Below are 17,720 nucleotides of genomic sequence, written 5' to 3' on the forward strand. Positions count from 1 at the left end.
TCGATGTTAAGTATGATGTTGGCTATGGGTTTGTCATATATGGCCTTTATTATGTTGAGGTACTTACCCTCTATACTAATTTTGTTGAGAGTTTTTATCATGAATGGATGTTGAACTTTGTCAAATGCTTTTTCAGCATCTATGGAGATGATCATGTGGTTTTTGTCCTTCTTTTTGTTGATGTGGTGGGTGATGTTGATGGATTTTTGAATGTTTGTACCATCCTTGCATCCCTGAGATGAATCCCACTTGCTCATGATGGATGATCTTTTTGATGTATTTTTGAATTTGGTTTGCTAATATTTTGTTAAGTATTTTTGCATCTATGTTCATCAGGGATATTGGTCTGCAATTTTCTTTTTTTTTGTGTGGTATCTTTGCCTCGTTTTGGTACTAGAGTGATGTTGGACTCATAGAATGAGTTTGGAAGTATTCCCTCTTCTTCTACTCTTTGAAAAACTTTAAGGAGGATGGGTATTAGGTCTTCACTAAATTTTTGATAAAATTCAGCTGTGAAGCCATCTGATCCAGGAGTTTTGTTCTTAGGTAGTTTTTTGATTACCAGTTCAATTTCGTTGCTGGTAATTGACCTGTTCAGATGTTCTTTTTCTTCCTTGGTCAGCCTTGGAAGTTTGCATTTTCTAGAAAGTTGTCCAATTCTTCTAGGTTATCCAGTTTGTTAACATATAATTTTTCATAGTATTCTCTAATAATTCTTTGTATTTCTGTGTTGTCCATAGTGCTTTTTCCATTCTCATTTCAGGTTCTGTTTATGTTTGTAGACTCTCTTTTTTTCATGATAAGTCTGGCTAGGAGTTTATCTATTTTGTTTATTTTCTCAAAGAACCAGCTCTTGTTTCATTGATTCTTTTTATTGTTTTATTCTTCTCAATCTTATTTATTTCTGCTCTTATCTTTATTATGTCCCTCCTTCTACTGACTTTGGGCCTCATTTATTCTTCTTTTTCTAGTTTCATTAATTGTGAGTTTAGACTGCTTACATGGGATTGTTCTTCTTTCCTGAGGTAGGCCTGTATTGCAATATACTTTCTTCTTCGCACTGCCTTGGCTGCATCCCACAGATTTTGCAATGTTGAATTATTGTTGTCATTCATCTCCTTATATTGCTTGATCTCTGTTTATACTTGGTCATTGATCAATTGGTTATTTAAGAGCATGTTCTGAAGCCTCCATGTGTTTGTGGGATTTTTCATTTTCTTTGTGTAGTTTATTTCTAGTTTCATACCTTTGTGGTCTGAGAAACTGGTTGGTACAATTTCAGTCTTTTTTAATTTACTGAGGCTCTTTTTATGGCCTAGTATATGATCTATTCTTGAAAATGTTTCATGTGTACTTGAGAAGAATGTCTATTCTGCTGCATTTGGGTGTAGAGTTCTGTAGATGTCTCTTTGGTCCATCTGTTCAGTGCCTTTGTGTCCTTGCTTATTTTCTGACTGGTTGATGTGTCCTTCAGAGTGAGTGGAGTATTGACGTCTCCTAGAATGAATGTATTGCATTCTATTTCCCCTTTTAATTCAGTTAGTATTTGTTTCACATATGTAGGTGCTCCTGTATTGGGAGCATAGATATTTATAATGGTTATATCTTCTTGTTGGATTGACCCATTTATCATTATGTAATGTCCTTTTTTGTCTCTAGTGACTTTCTTTGTTTTGAAGTCTATTTTGTCTGATACAAGTACTGCAACATCTGCTTTTTTCTCTCTATTAGTTGCATGAAATATCTTTTTCCATCCCTTCACTTTTAGTCTGTCTATGTCTTTGGGTTTAAAGTGAGTCTCTTTTAGGCAGCATATAGATGGGTCTTGTTTTTTTATCCATTCAGTGACTCTATGTCTTTTGATTGGTTCATTCAGTCCATTTACATTTAGGGTGATTATCGATAGGTATCTACTTATTGCCATTGTAGACTTTAGATTTGTGGTTACCATAGGTTCAAGGTTAACTTCCTTACTATCTAAGAGTCTAACTTAATTCATTTAATATGCTATTACAAACACAATATAAGGGACATTTTCTGTTTCTCTTCCTTTTTCTTCCTCCTCGATTCTTTATATATTAGGTATCATATTCTGTACTCTTTGTCTATCCCTTCATTGACTTTGGGGATAGCTAATTTAAGTTTGCATTTGCTTAGTAATTAGCTATTGTACTTTCTTTACTGTGGTTTTATTACCTCTGGTGACAGCTATTAAACCTTAGGAACACTTCCATCTATAGCAGTCCCTCCAAAATACACTGTAGAGATGGTTTGTGGAAGCTAAATTCTCCCAGCTTTTGCTCATCTGGAAATTGTTTAATCCCTCCTTCAAATTTAAATGACTATCTTGCCTGATCAGGTAATCTTGGTTCCAGGCCCTTCTGATTCATTGCATTAAAGACATCATGCCACTCCCTCTGGCCTTAAAGGTTTCTGCTGAGAAGTCTGATGTTAGCCTGATGGACTTTCCTTTGTATGTGATCTTATTTCTCTCTCTGGCTGCTTTTAATAGTCTGTCCTTATCCTTAATCTTTGCCATTTTAATTACTATATGTCTTGGGGTTATCTTCCTTGGGTCCCTTGTGTTGGGAGATCTGTGGATGTCCATGGCCTGAGAAATCTCCTTCCCCATATTGGGGAAGTTGTTCACAATTACCTCCTCAAAGACACTTTCAATCCCTTTCTCTCTCTCTTCTTCTTCTGGTACCCCTATAATGCAAATATTGCTCTGTTTGGATTGGTCACACAGTTCTCTCAATATTCTTTCATTCTTAGAGATCCTTTTTTCTCTCTGTGCCTCAGCTTCTTTGTATTCCTCTTCTCTAGTTTCTATTTCATTTATCGTCTCCTCCACTGTATCCAATCTGCTTTTAATTCCCTCCATTGTGCTCCTCAACGATTGGATCTCTGACTGGAATTAATTTCTGAGTCCTTGAGTATCTTTCTGTACCTCCGTTAGCATGTTAATGATTTTTATTTTGAACTCCCTTTCAGGAAGAGTCATGAAGTCCATATTATCTTTCTCAGGGGTTATATTAAGTTTACTCTGTACCAGGTTCCTTTGGGGTTTCATATTTGTGTATGGCGCCCTTTAGTATCCAGAAGCTCTACTCTCTGGAGCTGCTCAGCCCCTGAGGCAATTTCGGGGGTCATAGGGAAGTGGGATTGGTGCCTGGTGGGAGGAAAGAGCTGTTTCCTGCTTCCCAGCTGCTGTGCCTGTCTCCACTGTCTGAATCAGTGGGCTGAGCACACAGGTATAAGCTTTTGTCCCAGAGCAGCTGGCTATGGATCCCTGCTTTCCACAAGTGGCTGGAATCTCAGTCTCTCCAGGAATTCTGCCTCTGTTAGCCTTTCAACCCATAATCACAAGAGTATCATGCAAACACCATGAAATGTAGGTTTGTGTTCCCAGAGCAGATGTCCAGAGTTAGGTATTCATCAGTCACAGGCCTCCACTCCCTCCCTGCTCTCTTTCTTTGCCTCCCACCAGTGAGCTGGGGTGGGGGAAGGGCTTGGGTCCCACCAAGACACAGCTTTGGTATGTTACCCTATTCCATAAGGTCTGCTCTTTTCTCAGGTTTATGCAGTCCGGTGCAGTCCTCTTTCCTGTTTCTCTCTCAGGATTAGTTATATTAATTATATTTTTGTATTACATGCGATTTTAGGAGGAAGCCTCTGTCTCACCTCTCACACCGCCATCTTTTCTGTTTGTACTTTTCATACACGGAACCATACAACATGTACTCTTTTGGGTCTGTCTCTCCCTGATTATTGTTTGTGAGGCTCATCATTGCTGTATGTATTGTAAATCATTTACTCTCGCTGAAGTATAGTGTTCCCTTGTATGATTAAGCTACCTATCCATTCTACAGAAAGGGCATTCAGTAGTGTGCAGACTGGGGCCATTATGACTACTACTGCATGAACATTGTTGTTCTTGGCTTTTGATGGCATTTCTAGGAGTAGAATTGCTGGATATTAATGTATAAATATGTTCTGTTTTATTAGATACTGCCAAACTTTAAAAATCAGCTCTACTAATTTAAAACCCCATTAGTCATAAATGAAAAGTCTGTTTCATATATTCTACTATTATTTTTCACAGTAGGACTTTTCAATTGTGTCATTCTTGTGTGGTTATATTGGTATATCAATTTTACTTTAATGTGCATTTCCCCATTAGTGAAACTGAATGCCTTTTCATATATTTATCGCTAATTTGATAACTCTTTTACAAAGTGTCTTTCCAAATCCTTTACCAGTTTTTGAAATTAGGCATTCTTGTTCATACATCTTGTGAATGCAGACAAGACCAACCTCTACTAAAAAAATGCTCTTAAATAATTGTGAGGACAGGCTAACCTGATCTTTAGAAGTTTATCAGCCTCCTTGTCCACACAGCAGGGTCTCAAACATCTCATGAACAAAGTAGCCAGTTGGCAGGAAGGTATTCCAAACATAGTCTCAACAACATGGACTATCTCTCACCAAGGCTAACTTTGGTATTGTCATTGCTTCAGGCCTCATTTGCACAAAAAAATTGATTAACACAGAAACATGGCTAGGCTGTCCAAAACACTGTGTTTCCATATTTTGCATGTGTGTTAGTCATGGCATCATGCAAGGCTTGCTGCTATCCTGGGCTCTATCAGGGAAACAGGACTTCTCTCTCTGTAAGCCCACCAATAACTGTCTCAGCCTCTCCTTTCGTTTTCTCTCTCTTTTCTCTGCAACCCTATGGAATCTTTTTATTTTTGAGGGAAAGAACAGTGGAAAAAAAGGAAGACTAATTTTTACCTCATGTGTTTCTCCAAAGCCTCTCCCTTACTTAGAGTTTCCTAAGACTGTTGGACTTTAAAGCCCAGAAAGATGTCTGTATCTCTTTCTGCCAAATCTCTTTAATTATGTGAAGCAGTGGTCATGGAAATAACAAATTCTTGATTGAGGGAAAGCAATAGTGATATAAGTATCAGGGAAAATGATAATTATTTCTAACACATATACCATGTATTCTGCTTTAGACTCTCAGTGCTTTCTTGTCTTTTTAAAATTTTAACTGAGTGAACTTGAACAATTTATTGAACTACTTTAAGCCTCAGTTCCCTCATCTAGTAGAGAAAGTCCATAATAGCAATATCTCAGAATTGTCATGATGCCAACCAGTGACTCAGCATGGCATCTAGATCCTTTTAAATATTGTTTAATAAATGTTAGCTATGTACAACACGTGTGCTATTATTCAGATAATTTTAGAAGACAGCTAAGAAGGGAGAAAGTCAATGGACTCTCCCTCCAGCATTATTCAAACACTAACTGCTGCAGTCATTATACTTGGAACAGTATTATTGGTGTGTCACCAATAATTTCAGAAAACAACAAAACTCAAGTTCTAAAAGACCTTCAAAAGTTGGGCTATAGAAGTCAGCTACCAAACCTAAAGTACTAGCTAAACTGACAGCATTCCCAAGGAGGAAAGGCCAAGTTAATGCTTGCTGCCAGGAATGATTGTTCCTACATTTTAATCCCACTGGAGGGGTTACAGATGAGACAGCCTCTCAGGGTCTCCTATGGCTTCTTAATGTTGTGAGTGCCTCTGCTGCCTGTCATGTCACATCCCAGAGATAAAAGATTTCCCCTCTGATCTTTCTCAGCAAGGCTCTATGGGTTTTGAATTTCAGATATAAAGGAGAAAAGTGCAACAATATATTACAGTAGTTTAGTTCCAAAACTGTTCTTGAAACCCTGTCTAAAGATTACAAATTGTAAAATCACAGTTCAAAGGGAACCCAAGACTTCAAATGTCTATTTTGTGACTTGTTATTGATGAAATACAATTTAATCTGCACTGGGTGTAACTGTGGAATTACTGTGTACAAATTTTATGAATTTCTATGAAGCAGATATGATAACAAAATCTTAAGAGACTCTCCCATATTATTTAACCCCTACTGAGTACTAAACTTTAAGTGAGAACTTCTCGGAAAACTGTGATGACATTGAAATTATCAAAAAATTGCCAGTTTGGGTTTTTGGGTACTCTGTCAAAGGAAACCTCTATGCTTTGCTTTTGAATAGTAGAGTACTGACTTAGAGTGCCAAGACCTGCCCTTTCTTAAAAGTAGAGTAGGCAGAATAAGGGTTCTCAAAGATGCTCACACACTAATATCCAGAAATAATGCATATGTTGTTATATGGTAAAAGGGAATTAAAACTTTACCTATCTATCATCTATCTATCTATCTATCTATCTATCTATCTATCTATCTATCTATCTATCTATCTATCTATCTATCTATCTATCATCTATCTATATCTATCTATCTATCTATCTATCTATCTATCTATCTATCTATCTATCTATCTATCTATCATCTATCTATATCTATCTATCTATCTATCTATCTATCTATCTATCTATCTATCTATCTATCTATCTATCTATCAATTTACGTCACATTTCCTTAGTGGTCATTTATCCATCAATAGACACTTAGACTGTTTCCATATCTTGGTTATACTGAATAAAGTTGCAATAAACATGGGAATACAGATAATCTATTTGAGATAATGACTTAATTTCCTTTAGATATATACCCAAAAGTAGGAATGCTGAATCATAGGGTAGTTCTATTTCTAATTTTTTTAGAAATCTTCATTATGTTTTCCAAATGGCTGTACCTGTTTAATTTACCCCCAACAGTATGCAAAGGTTCCCCTACTCCACATCCTCACCAACACTTGTTGACTCTTTTCTTCACTGTAGCCATTTTAACAGGTGTGAGGTGATGTGTCATTGTGGTATAGATTTGCATTTCCCTGGTGATTAGATGATTGAAAATCTTTTCATATACCTATTAGCCATTTGTATGTGTTCTTTGGGAAAAAGCCTATTTAAGTTTTTGCCCACTTTTTAATCAGATTATCTGTTATTTTATTCTGTTATATGAGTTCTTGTATATTTTGGATTTAACCCTGTATCAGATGTGTGGTTTTCAAATATTTTCTCCCATTCCATTTAATAGCTTTTCATTTTGTGTCTAGTGTCCTTTGCTACGGAGAAACCTTACATTTTCTTATTAAAAAAAAATTCAAGTATCATTGATATGCAATCTTATGAAGGTTTCACATGAACAATATTGTGGTTTCAACATTCACCCATATTATCAAGTCCCCACCCCTCATTGCAGTCACTCTCTATTAGCATGGTACGGTGCTGTAGAGTCATTACTTGTCTTCTCCATGCTATACTACCTTCCCTGTGACCTACCTATATTGTGATTGCTAATTATAGTGTCCCTTAATCTCCTTCCCACTCCCCCAACCTCTTCTCTTTGGTAACCACTAGTCCCTTCTCAGAGTCTGTCAGTTTGCTGCTGTTTTGTTCCTTCAGTTTTTTCTTTGTTCTTGTACTTGACAGATGAGTGAAATCATTTGATACTCATCTTTCTCCACCTGGATTATTTCACTGAGCATAAAACCCTCTAGCTCCATCCATGTTGTTGCAAATGGTAAGATTTGTTTTCTTCTTATGGCTGAATGATATTACATTGTATATATGTACCACATCTTCTTTATCCATTCATCTACTGATGGATACTTAGGCTGCTTCCACATCTTGGCTATTGTAAATAGTGCTACGATAAACATAGGGGTGCATATTTCTTTTTGAAACTGGGCTCCTGCATTCTTAGGGTAAATTCCTAAGAGTGGAATTACTGGGTCAAATGGTATTTCTATTCTTAGTTTTTGAGGAACCTCCATACTGTTTCCTACAATGGTTAAACTAATTTACATTCCCACAAGCAGTGTAGGAGGGTTCCCCTTTCTCCACATCCTTGCCAGCATTTGTTGTTCCTAGTCTTTTGGATGTTGGCCATCCTAACCAGTGTGAGGTTATATCTCATTGTGGTTTTAATTTGCATTTCTCTGATGATAAGTGATGTGGAGCATCTTTTCATGTGCCTGTGGGCCATTCACATTTCTTCTTAGGAGAAGTGTCTGTTCAGATCCTCTACCCAGTTTTTAATTGGGTCATTTGTTTTTTAGGTGTTGAGGTATGTGAGTCCTTTATATATTTTGGATGTTAACCCCTTATCAGAAAGGTCATTTATGAATATATTCTCCCATATTGTAGGATGTCTTTATGTTCTACTGATGGTGTTCTCTGTTGTACAGAAACTTTTTAGCTTGATGTAGACCCTTTTGTAGTTCATTTTTGCTTTTGTTTCCCTTGCCCAAGTAGATGTGTTCAGGGAAAAGTTGCTCATGTTTACATTCAAGAAATTTTTGCTGATGTTTCTTTCATCTATGAGTTTTATGGTTTCATGACTTACATTCAGGTCTTTGACCTATTTCAAAGACCCATTTACTTTTGTGTATGGAGTTAGATAATAATCCAGTTTCATTCTAATACATGTAGCTGCCCAGTTTTGCCAACACCATTTGTTGAAGAGGCTGTCTTTTCCCCATTGGCTCCTTTACCATATATTAATTGGCCATATATGTGTGGGTTTATGTCTGGGCTTTCTATTCTGTTCCATTGATCTATGGGTCTGTTCTTGTGCCAGTACCAAATTGTTTTGATTACTGTGGCTTACAAGTAGTAGAGCTTGAAGTTAGGAAGCGTAATGCCCCCAGCTCTGTTCTTCCTTCTCAGTATTGCTTTGGCTATTCAGGGTCTTTGAGGTTCCATATGAATTTTAGAACTATTTGTTCTAGTTCATTGATGAATGCTGTTGGTATTTTGATAGGGATTGCATTGAATCTTTAAATTGCTCTGGGAAGGATAGCCATTTTGACAATATTAATTCTTTTTATCCATGAGCATGGGATGTATTTCCATTTATTGGTGTCTTCTTTAATTTCTCTCATTATTGTGTTATAGTTTTCATGGTATAGGTCTTTCACCTCCTTGGATAGGCTTATTCCTAGGTATGTCATTCATTTTGATGGAATTGTAAATGGAGTTGTTCAGAAACTTTTTAATTTGATATACTTCCACTTGTTTATTTTTGCTTTTGTTGTCTCTGCTTTTGGGTTAAACCCAAAAAGTCATTGCCAAGACAAGTGTCAAAGGACTCACCCTCTATGTTTTTTTCTAAGAATTTTGTGGTTTCAGATCTTATATTCAAGTCTTTAAATCATTTTGAGTTGAGTTTTGTGTGTGTTTTAAGATACGGATCCAATTTCATTATTTTTTTGTGGAAATCCAGTTTTCACAACAGAATTTATTGAAGAGATTACCCTTTCCTCTTTGTATATTAAAGATTTCCACTCTTTCCAGTTCTATTTAACATAATACTAGAAGCAATTAGGTAAGAAAAAGAAATAAAAGGCAACCAAACTGGAAAGGAAGAAGTAAAATTGTCTCTGCTTGCAGATGATATATTATCTATGTAAAACCCTAAATACTTAACTAAAAATTTTAATTCACACATTTAAATAAAGCTGCAGAATACATAATCAATATACAGAAGTAAGTTATGTTTCTATACATGAACACTGAATTATTGGAAAGAGAAATAAATAAAAGAAAATCACACTTATAATAACATCATTAAAACCAATAAAATACTTAGGAATTCAACCAAAGAGTTGAAATAAAAACATAAGACAGTGATGAAAGAAATTGAATATCACAAATAAATGGAAAGATATCCCTTGTTTATGGGTCAGAAGAATTAATACTGTTAAAATGTACATATTATCCAAAGTGATCTACTGATTCAATTCAATCCCTATCAAAATTCCAGGGGTATTTTCCACAGAAATAAGGAAAACAGTCCTAAAATTCATATAGAATCACAAAAGTGCTGAACAGCCAAAGCAGCTTTGGGAAAGAACAGAACTGGAGGCATCACACTTCCTAATTTCAAACTATATTGTAAAGCTATAGTAACCACAGCAATATTTTTTCATCATAAAAACAAACACACAGATCAACTTGAGAGCCCAGAAATATACCCCTGTATATATGGTGAAATAATGTTCAACAAAGGTGCCAAGAATACACTATGAGAACCCACAATCTTCCAAACTACTCTGCTTTTCGTCATATTTCAAGTGTCACGTCCACGGCATGAGAAGTCTAAAAAAAACCTTCCCAGTTAATTCTGACATTCATTCTTGATAGAGAAATATGATCTAATTGCAAAATTCTGTTTGCTGCTTCTTGGGCAGCCTTATATTCAGGAGTACCTGCAATTGTTTTATGCCTAGATATAAAACAGTGTGGAAAATTGAATACAAAGCCCTGTTATGTTAAAGAGTCTTTTTTCTTGAAGTGAAAAGTTTTGCTTGAAGTAAAAACTATATACTGCCATAGCACTTCCTGCACAATGCAATGAAAAAGTTCTTATGAAGCAGTAGTTTGGTACCTTAATCTTTAATCCTGACCAGTATTATGTAGATTAGTCAATAAATCTATGCATTTTAGCTTCATACATTTGAATGTGTTAAACCTCATACATATACTGCCACGAGGACACTCTAAACACTTTGGGGCAACTATCAAATGCAGTTTTAAAATGACCTTTCGTATTATTCATATCACGTTATTGTCAAAAAGATCTGCCAGGTAATATTTTCTGTATTTGACTCAAAAAAGAACTTGATTAATAGGAAGTGATAGACAAGGTATGGTTATTACTGAATCAAAAAAACAACAACAACAAAGAACCATGTTTTCTGGATTCTTATCTTGTCATCTGCCTTTGTTTAAAAATGATTTTCAGATTTGTGAAATGTAGCATTTCAACATTCAGCTCAGCAAACCATTTATTTTGCATATGCATTTTGACTAACAACTATTTCATAAATCAGGAGGCCATGTTAATAACAGAAGATGTTACATAACTAAGCATCTGGTAGTCATCAACCGAGATTTACCAAACCCTATATAAGAAAAATGGGCCTCAGGCACAGCTAAAGCAAATGAATTCTTGTGAACCAGTCACCTGAATGAAGTGGGATTAAGAAAGTACAAGTGACTGCTTACCATGCATGACAAGAAATCAAAGGAACCAGGCAGATGACACATCAGTAGAAGTCTTCCCTGTCTGGGCAAGAAAGAGAAAGGTGCAAAGGGAAAATGATGTGGTTAAAATGTTCTCCCCATGCCTCTGTTATGAAATAAGCACACAATCCTTTTGTTTAATCACATTTTATTCATATTTAAGCTATTCTCCAGTGTTCTACGTTGGTTGATGTAGGCCATGCGCACTCCTCAGACACTGAGAAGTAAACAGACTCTCTGAGAAGGACCTCATCCCGCTTTGATAACCCACACTGGGTTCTACTTTCCTGTCCAGCACACATGGATTTGCTACTTAAGACTAATATGCTTTCCTTCTGGTACTTCTTATAACCTGATATTTTCCATGAAAATACATTTTCTCCTAAGAGTGAACAAAATTACACTAAAAAATCTTTGAGTCTGTTATCCCCACATTCAATCCAACAATGAGGCCCATTAACTCTGCCTTCTAGAGAGTGTTTCAAATATATACAGCTATTTTCTCTATTTGCTGTTATTTTCCTAGTCTAGGCCATCATCATCCCTTGCCTAGCTAACACATTCTTACTCTATGGTCTGCTCACCTCCACTATTTAGCTCTTTAATATGTCTCTACATAATTACTAGAGTAATCTTTTTAATTTACACTGAAACCTTGAGAAGCTTTCTATTGTATGCCAAATACACTTCAAAATTACCTGGGCTGGTATGTGAAATGACTTATGAATTTTATCCAAACTAGGGCGCGCTTGAAACTAAAAATGACACTACTAATGATTTTACCAGGAAAAGCAATAAACTAGTACTCTTCATAAAAAATTGGGTCATATGACCCTTCTACGTATAAAAGTCTGCATAATCTAACCTATACCTAATATTTAAATCTCTATCATGTCCTGCTTTCACCTGGCTCCAAACATGATGGGTTCTTTTCAGTTCTCTAAAGAGAGATAGTTGTCTCAAGTTGTTTCCTCTTCCTGACATTTTTTTCTTTTTCCCCACATGCTTTAAATGTCACCTCTTCATAACTTTCTCTCCTGAACATCCCATGTGACATCACCCTCCCCCTCAAAGTAGTGATCTTAGAGCCTTGTATGTGTTTTCTAAAGAATGATATAATCATTTAATTAATAACTGATTCATTTTTCTTTTTCACTTCTCCAGTATAATGTATTATAACCAATTGATGGTAGAGGATGTATCTTGTATCCCCAGTACCTAAGCAGAATGTTTGACACATAGTGGACCCTCAGCAAATATCAGATAACAAATGAGCAATACAGTGTGCTTACTAATTCCTGGGGAATATGTGGCTTATACTGCAAGGATAGCCATGAAACATAGCTCCTCTATAATAGAATTTTGAAGATGAACCAGGTCTTATCCCAATAATGCATTATTCTAACCCTAACCAAAGGATCTACAGGAAATGGAATGGTGTCATTCACCTATCCATGCTGCAACATCTTACATGGATGACTCCCAATTTTTAATTAATAACCAAGCTTAGAATAAAAGGATCTTAATAGAGGTATCATATGAGATAAAAAGAGTAAGACTTGTAAATTTCATCTTTAAATAAAAACAGAATCATAAAAGTAATATATATTTCTCACCAAATTCTAATCATACCATCACAACCCTAAAACCCTAACAGCTATCAATTCACATCTGTATAATTACAAGTAACTATCAATTTACTTTTCTCTCTAAATCCATCCTTTATATCACATACAAATTAATCTTCATCATGAAATATGCTTCCTAAATTCTCTAGAATTACTTGTGCCTTACAGTTTCCCGTATTTTTGATCCATACCTAATATTATAGTACATATGAATCACCTCCCAATATACATCTAATTACATGTTTTTGTTCCAGACTAGAATGAATTCTCAAAATGACAAGAGTCTGGATTTTATTTTTGTTCCTCTAGGACCAACAATAGGTCTAGTTAGTAGTGGGCTCTTCAAAGATGCTGCTTAAAGAGTAAATTTCCTTTTTTATTCTGCATTTTCTTCATTAGAGTATTTCATATCTCCCCATTATGAATAGGCAACTGCATAAACTATGGCTGGACATTCAAAACGCTCTGCAATCTGGTCTCACCTTAAATTACTACTTGATAAAAGAAAACCCTATACTGCAATGCAAAAGTCATGCAATTTCCACTTGTAGGGTGAGACACACCACACAAGCGAGTATCAGCTCCTGATGAACTTTGCCTTATTTCTTTCAACTTTTTGGAATTTTTAAATTTGAGAACATGTGTATGTGTAATTTAATCCTTTAAAGATAACTGATTAAAGGAAAAGTCATGCTCTGAGGAACAGAATAATTGCATGTTGCTTTAATATAAGACAATGTGTAGGACTTGTGGTTGAAATCGTCAGCTCTTATGGATTCGAGATCAAAGCCAATGCTCTGTGGCTTTCAGTGTAGCCATTATCCAGAGCACAGCTTTTGATGTGTTTTTTCCTTTTTTGAGATTGTCAAGTAATAATGGAGTAAGAGATAAAAGATTAGAAAATTTTGTGTGAATGAGGTTTCTTTCATTATAAAGGTATCAGAACAATTGCAAACAAACATTTCTTGTGAGGTTCAGATAATAAGAAAATGGAAAAAAAATAATGTTTTTGGTAGTGGGGATATTTCATTTCCTTTTGGATTTTTGTATGTTTACTTTCAAATTCAGAAATACCAACTATACAATCTCCAGCAGCTTTTTACCATAGAAAAATTTAAAATGAGAATAAAAAGTAACAAACATAATATTTTTCTTTCCCAATATCATTAAATTATCCAGAAATTCTCTAAAAAATATGCCAAAGTTGAGTCATATATCATCATTTCCTGCCCCTACTAAATGTGCTCCTACTATCTAATAAATTTCCATAAGAGTAAAATACATATTTACACAAAGATTCTAGAACATTTTTTGGCATTGTGATTGATGCCACCTTCGTTTATTTAAATATATCTTAAAATGCTTAATACTGTTCATCTCAATTAAATATCATTCATTACTGATTAAAAGAGATGCTTATGATCTTGGGAGAATCAGACCTTTGGATAAATGTATTAATGGTATAATCATTAGTATTGAGAAATCTGATTGAATTCACATATTTTCACTTAAATGACATATCCATGCCAAATATTTATTCATTTAAAATCTGTTTATCATACTTCTTCTCTTCTCGACCTAATGAGCTCTTTCTGCAACCAAATTTGTTTCCTTACTATCCTTCAAATATATATGCCCATTTCTACCTTATAAAAGACAGTAATAAAATGATTTACTAGGAAAATTTTCTTGAAGGTTATTAATTCCAGGATCTGTGTAAACTAATTAAGTGCTTATCTCAATTCTCTCAACATTCATAATGGGGTAGGTACTATTTTTATTTCTCTTTTGTGACAAATGAATCTGAAGAAAAGATAAGCTAAATGACCTTCCCATGGTCACATAATGGAAGGAAGGGAGGAAGGAAGGAAGGAAGGGGGGAGGGAGGGAGGGAGGGACAGACCAACTACACATATGATGCTTCCTTGGTTCAAACCAAACTACTAGACCAAGACTACTGTCCTTTTAACTTTTGGAGAAAACAAACAAACACTAAGAAACTATTATTCTCAGATGTATTCTTAGGGACTAGGATTGTTTTGAGTGAAGTGAAATTGTTAAAAAATAATAATAAATCTAAAGAACAGAAACAGCAATTACAACTGTACTGTTTTGAGTGTTTTCATACATTTCAACAAACTTTATCATATTGTTAAAATGAGCAATTTTTATATCTATTTATGTTGATCATACTATTGCAATTCTTACAGAGTTTTTAAGTTTCAGGAAAAGATGGCACTTGACAATATTTGGTATGGTTCTTTATATTAATTATATTCATATTTAACTAAACTTTTTTTTCTAATTAGAACTAACCAAAAGAATCTAAAGAATGTCATAAAATTTCATTAAAATGAACAGCACATTTTTAAAATGTACTTTAAAACATAATAAATGTTTTCAAAAATTAAGCCATATGGCATTTCAAACTTATCGGTGGAAAATAACACAGAAATAGCAATCTTTAATCTTTAAATTTCCTGCTAATATGATATTTTATATTTTAAAATGTTTTCTATGTATATTTTTATTTTCTCGATTCAATAAGTAAGGCATTTGAGTACACACATAGATATTTTTTCCTTTTATTTGATATTTTAAATTTTATAGGCCATGAATCTTATTATCACTTCAATGAACTAATTTTCAACATCATTCAACACAACAATTTTTCCTTTTGTAGAATTCAAACATGCCAGAATATCTGGTCTCCAAAATATAACTGAAGATAACTTAATTAACTGAATATATATTTATATACTTTTAAATATATATAAATATAAATGAAAAATACAACTAATATATAACTTAGTTTTAATTATATCAGTATGTAAGGCTTACCACTGAAAATCTCTCTCTGACTGATCAAACTTTACTTGAATGTTTAACAGCATTAAACAAGAGCAACAAGAATAAAGTTACATTATATTTAATTTTTCTTCTTTTCTTTTTATACTTTTGTTATAAAAAGGTAGATTACACTGTTACATGGGTATAATTTCAAATGTATATATTTATTTACCTATTTGTAGTTTTGCCAAATAATCTATTTTTGGACAATTTAGCACAAAATAATCCGGAGCTTATACAAATATTAATATAAGGGTAAGTTATAATATGTTCTTTAGCTTGAAACTTTTCTGAATAGAAGTATTCATTGAGAGTAGGACAGGCTTAGAGAGCTCAGAATCTTTCATTCCACAATAAAGTTCACCATCTCATCTAGAAAACAATGAAGCCATTAAAAAGAATGTTTGAGTACAGACTATTCATACCATTTTTCTTTCTCCCTCTGCAAATGAGTCTTTATAATTTAATTTTAAAAATGATATGGAAAATTATTGCCCATCTGCCCATGAGATAGTATTTATCAGAAAATTTTCAATAATATCTAAACTACAAAAAAATAATTTCAGTAAATGTTTTCAGCTTTATACATATTTGGAAACATTAAGAATCTTTGCTACTAAAAAGAAAACTTTATTTCCCACACATGTTACAAGCTTTACAGCTTATAGAACTAGATGTTAAGGGGCCAAAGGAATTTTAAAAAAATGTTGGCTATGTAAACCTTCTGTCCAATATAAATCTAAGAAAACTGATACATTTCTTGAGCACTTGCTGTGTGCCAGGCACTAGGACCATCATTACATAATTGTATTCATTATATTTATTTAATGCATGCAAAAGCTCTAAAAGCTAAATGCTATAAATACTCCATTTTAATGATGAGCATTCTGAGATAGGATGGATAAATCAAATTAATTATCCCAAGATAACACAGTTAAAAAATAGTAGAATGCTGGTCAGTCTATCTCCAAAGTCTTTATGAATCATCAGCATATATGACCTAACAAAAGCGCCTCACATGAAAAAAAAATTCCTTATTGTTGATTCATGGAGCCACAGAATCACATGCTTACAAGTACCCATAATGTTTAACTCATACAATGACCCAAACACATGTTTGAATTCTACTCCACCACACCCACAGCCCACCTATGGATAAACGCTTCAAGGAGACAAATAACTTATCTCGGCTCCTTTCGTGTCTGAGCAGCTTTTCTCTGACAGTGAACGACTCTGACTAGAGTCAAACAAGGTTCCAAGCTTTCAAAATCTTTTGCTTCAAACTTTTCTGAATAGAAGTATTCATTGACCACAAATACCACAAACTGAGGCAAGATTATCAGTCTCATGGAACTTAGATGCTAATGGAAGGAGTAATAAAAAACAAATAAATAAACAAAAAATATTAAATATTAATAATGGCTTTGAAGAATCTAACATACATTAATGCAATGAAGATGGAGTGGATGGTTACAAGCCTTTCTAAGAACATTTAAGCTAAAACCAGAAAGATAGGAAATCTCAATATGTGAAGATAAGGAGAAAAATACTCCATGCAGTGGGAAAAAATTTATGCAGATTTCCTATGAGAGGAAACAAGCATGGCATATTCTAGGAAAAGAAAGCAGGTCTGTGTGTTTGAAGAAAGGAGACTTTCTGGGTAGCTGAATGAGAAGGTGAGAGGGGCCAGGAAATACGGGGCATTGTATATCCTGGTGAGGAGACACATTTTTTATCTCAGAGCAGATGGTTGTAAGCAAGGAAGGGATATTAACTCTTTATATATGTTAAAGCAACAACAACTAGTTGTTTTGTGTTGAGTCAATGCTAATAGGACAGAGTGGAATAGGGTAATGAATTTTTATTACTTTTGTATTCTGAAAAGATCCAGACACCAGGAATTCCTATTGTTTGGGTGTTTAAAGGTCTTTTTAGTCATGTGAACAAAACAGATATTTTTTTCCCAGGTGTGGAATTATGGGGAGGACTTTTCTTTTCTAGGATGCTTTCCATTCTGTCACATTAATGAGTTTATTAGTAACTAAACCATCTTTCAAGAGGGCAGCATAAAATCCAAAATCATTCTGTCAGTGGAATTTAAACTGCAATTAAGTGTTACCAACTCTTTTGCCATTTCAGTTTTTGTTTTCATCTCCTATAAATATTTCACTGTGTTACTACTTAATATAATTATATATAGTAACACCATATCTCAATATTTATTTGAT

This window comes from Manis pentadactyla, chromosome 9 (assembly GCF_030020395.1).
Source record: "Manis pentadactyla isolate mManPen7 chromosome 9, mManPen7.hap1, whole genome shotgun sequence".
In the NCBI taxonomy this organism is placed as follows: Eukaryota; Metazoa; Chordata; class Mammalia; order Pholidota; family Manidae; genus Manis; species Manis pentadactyla.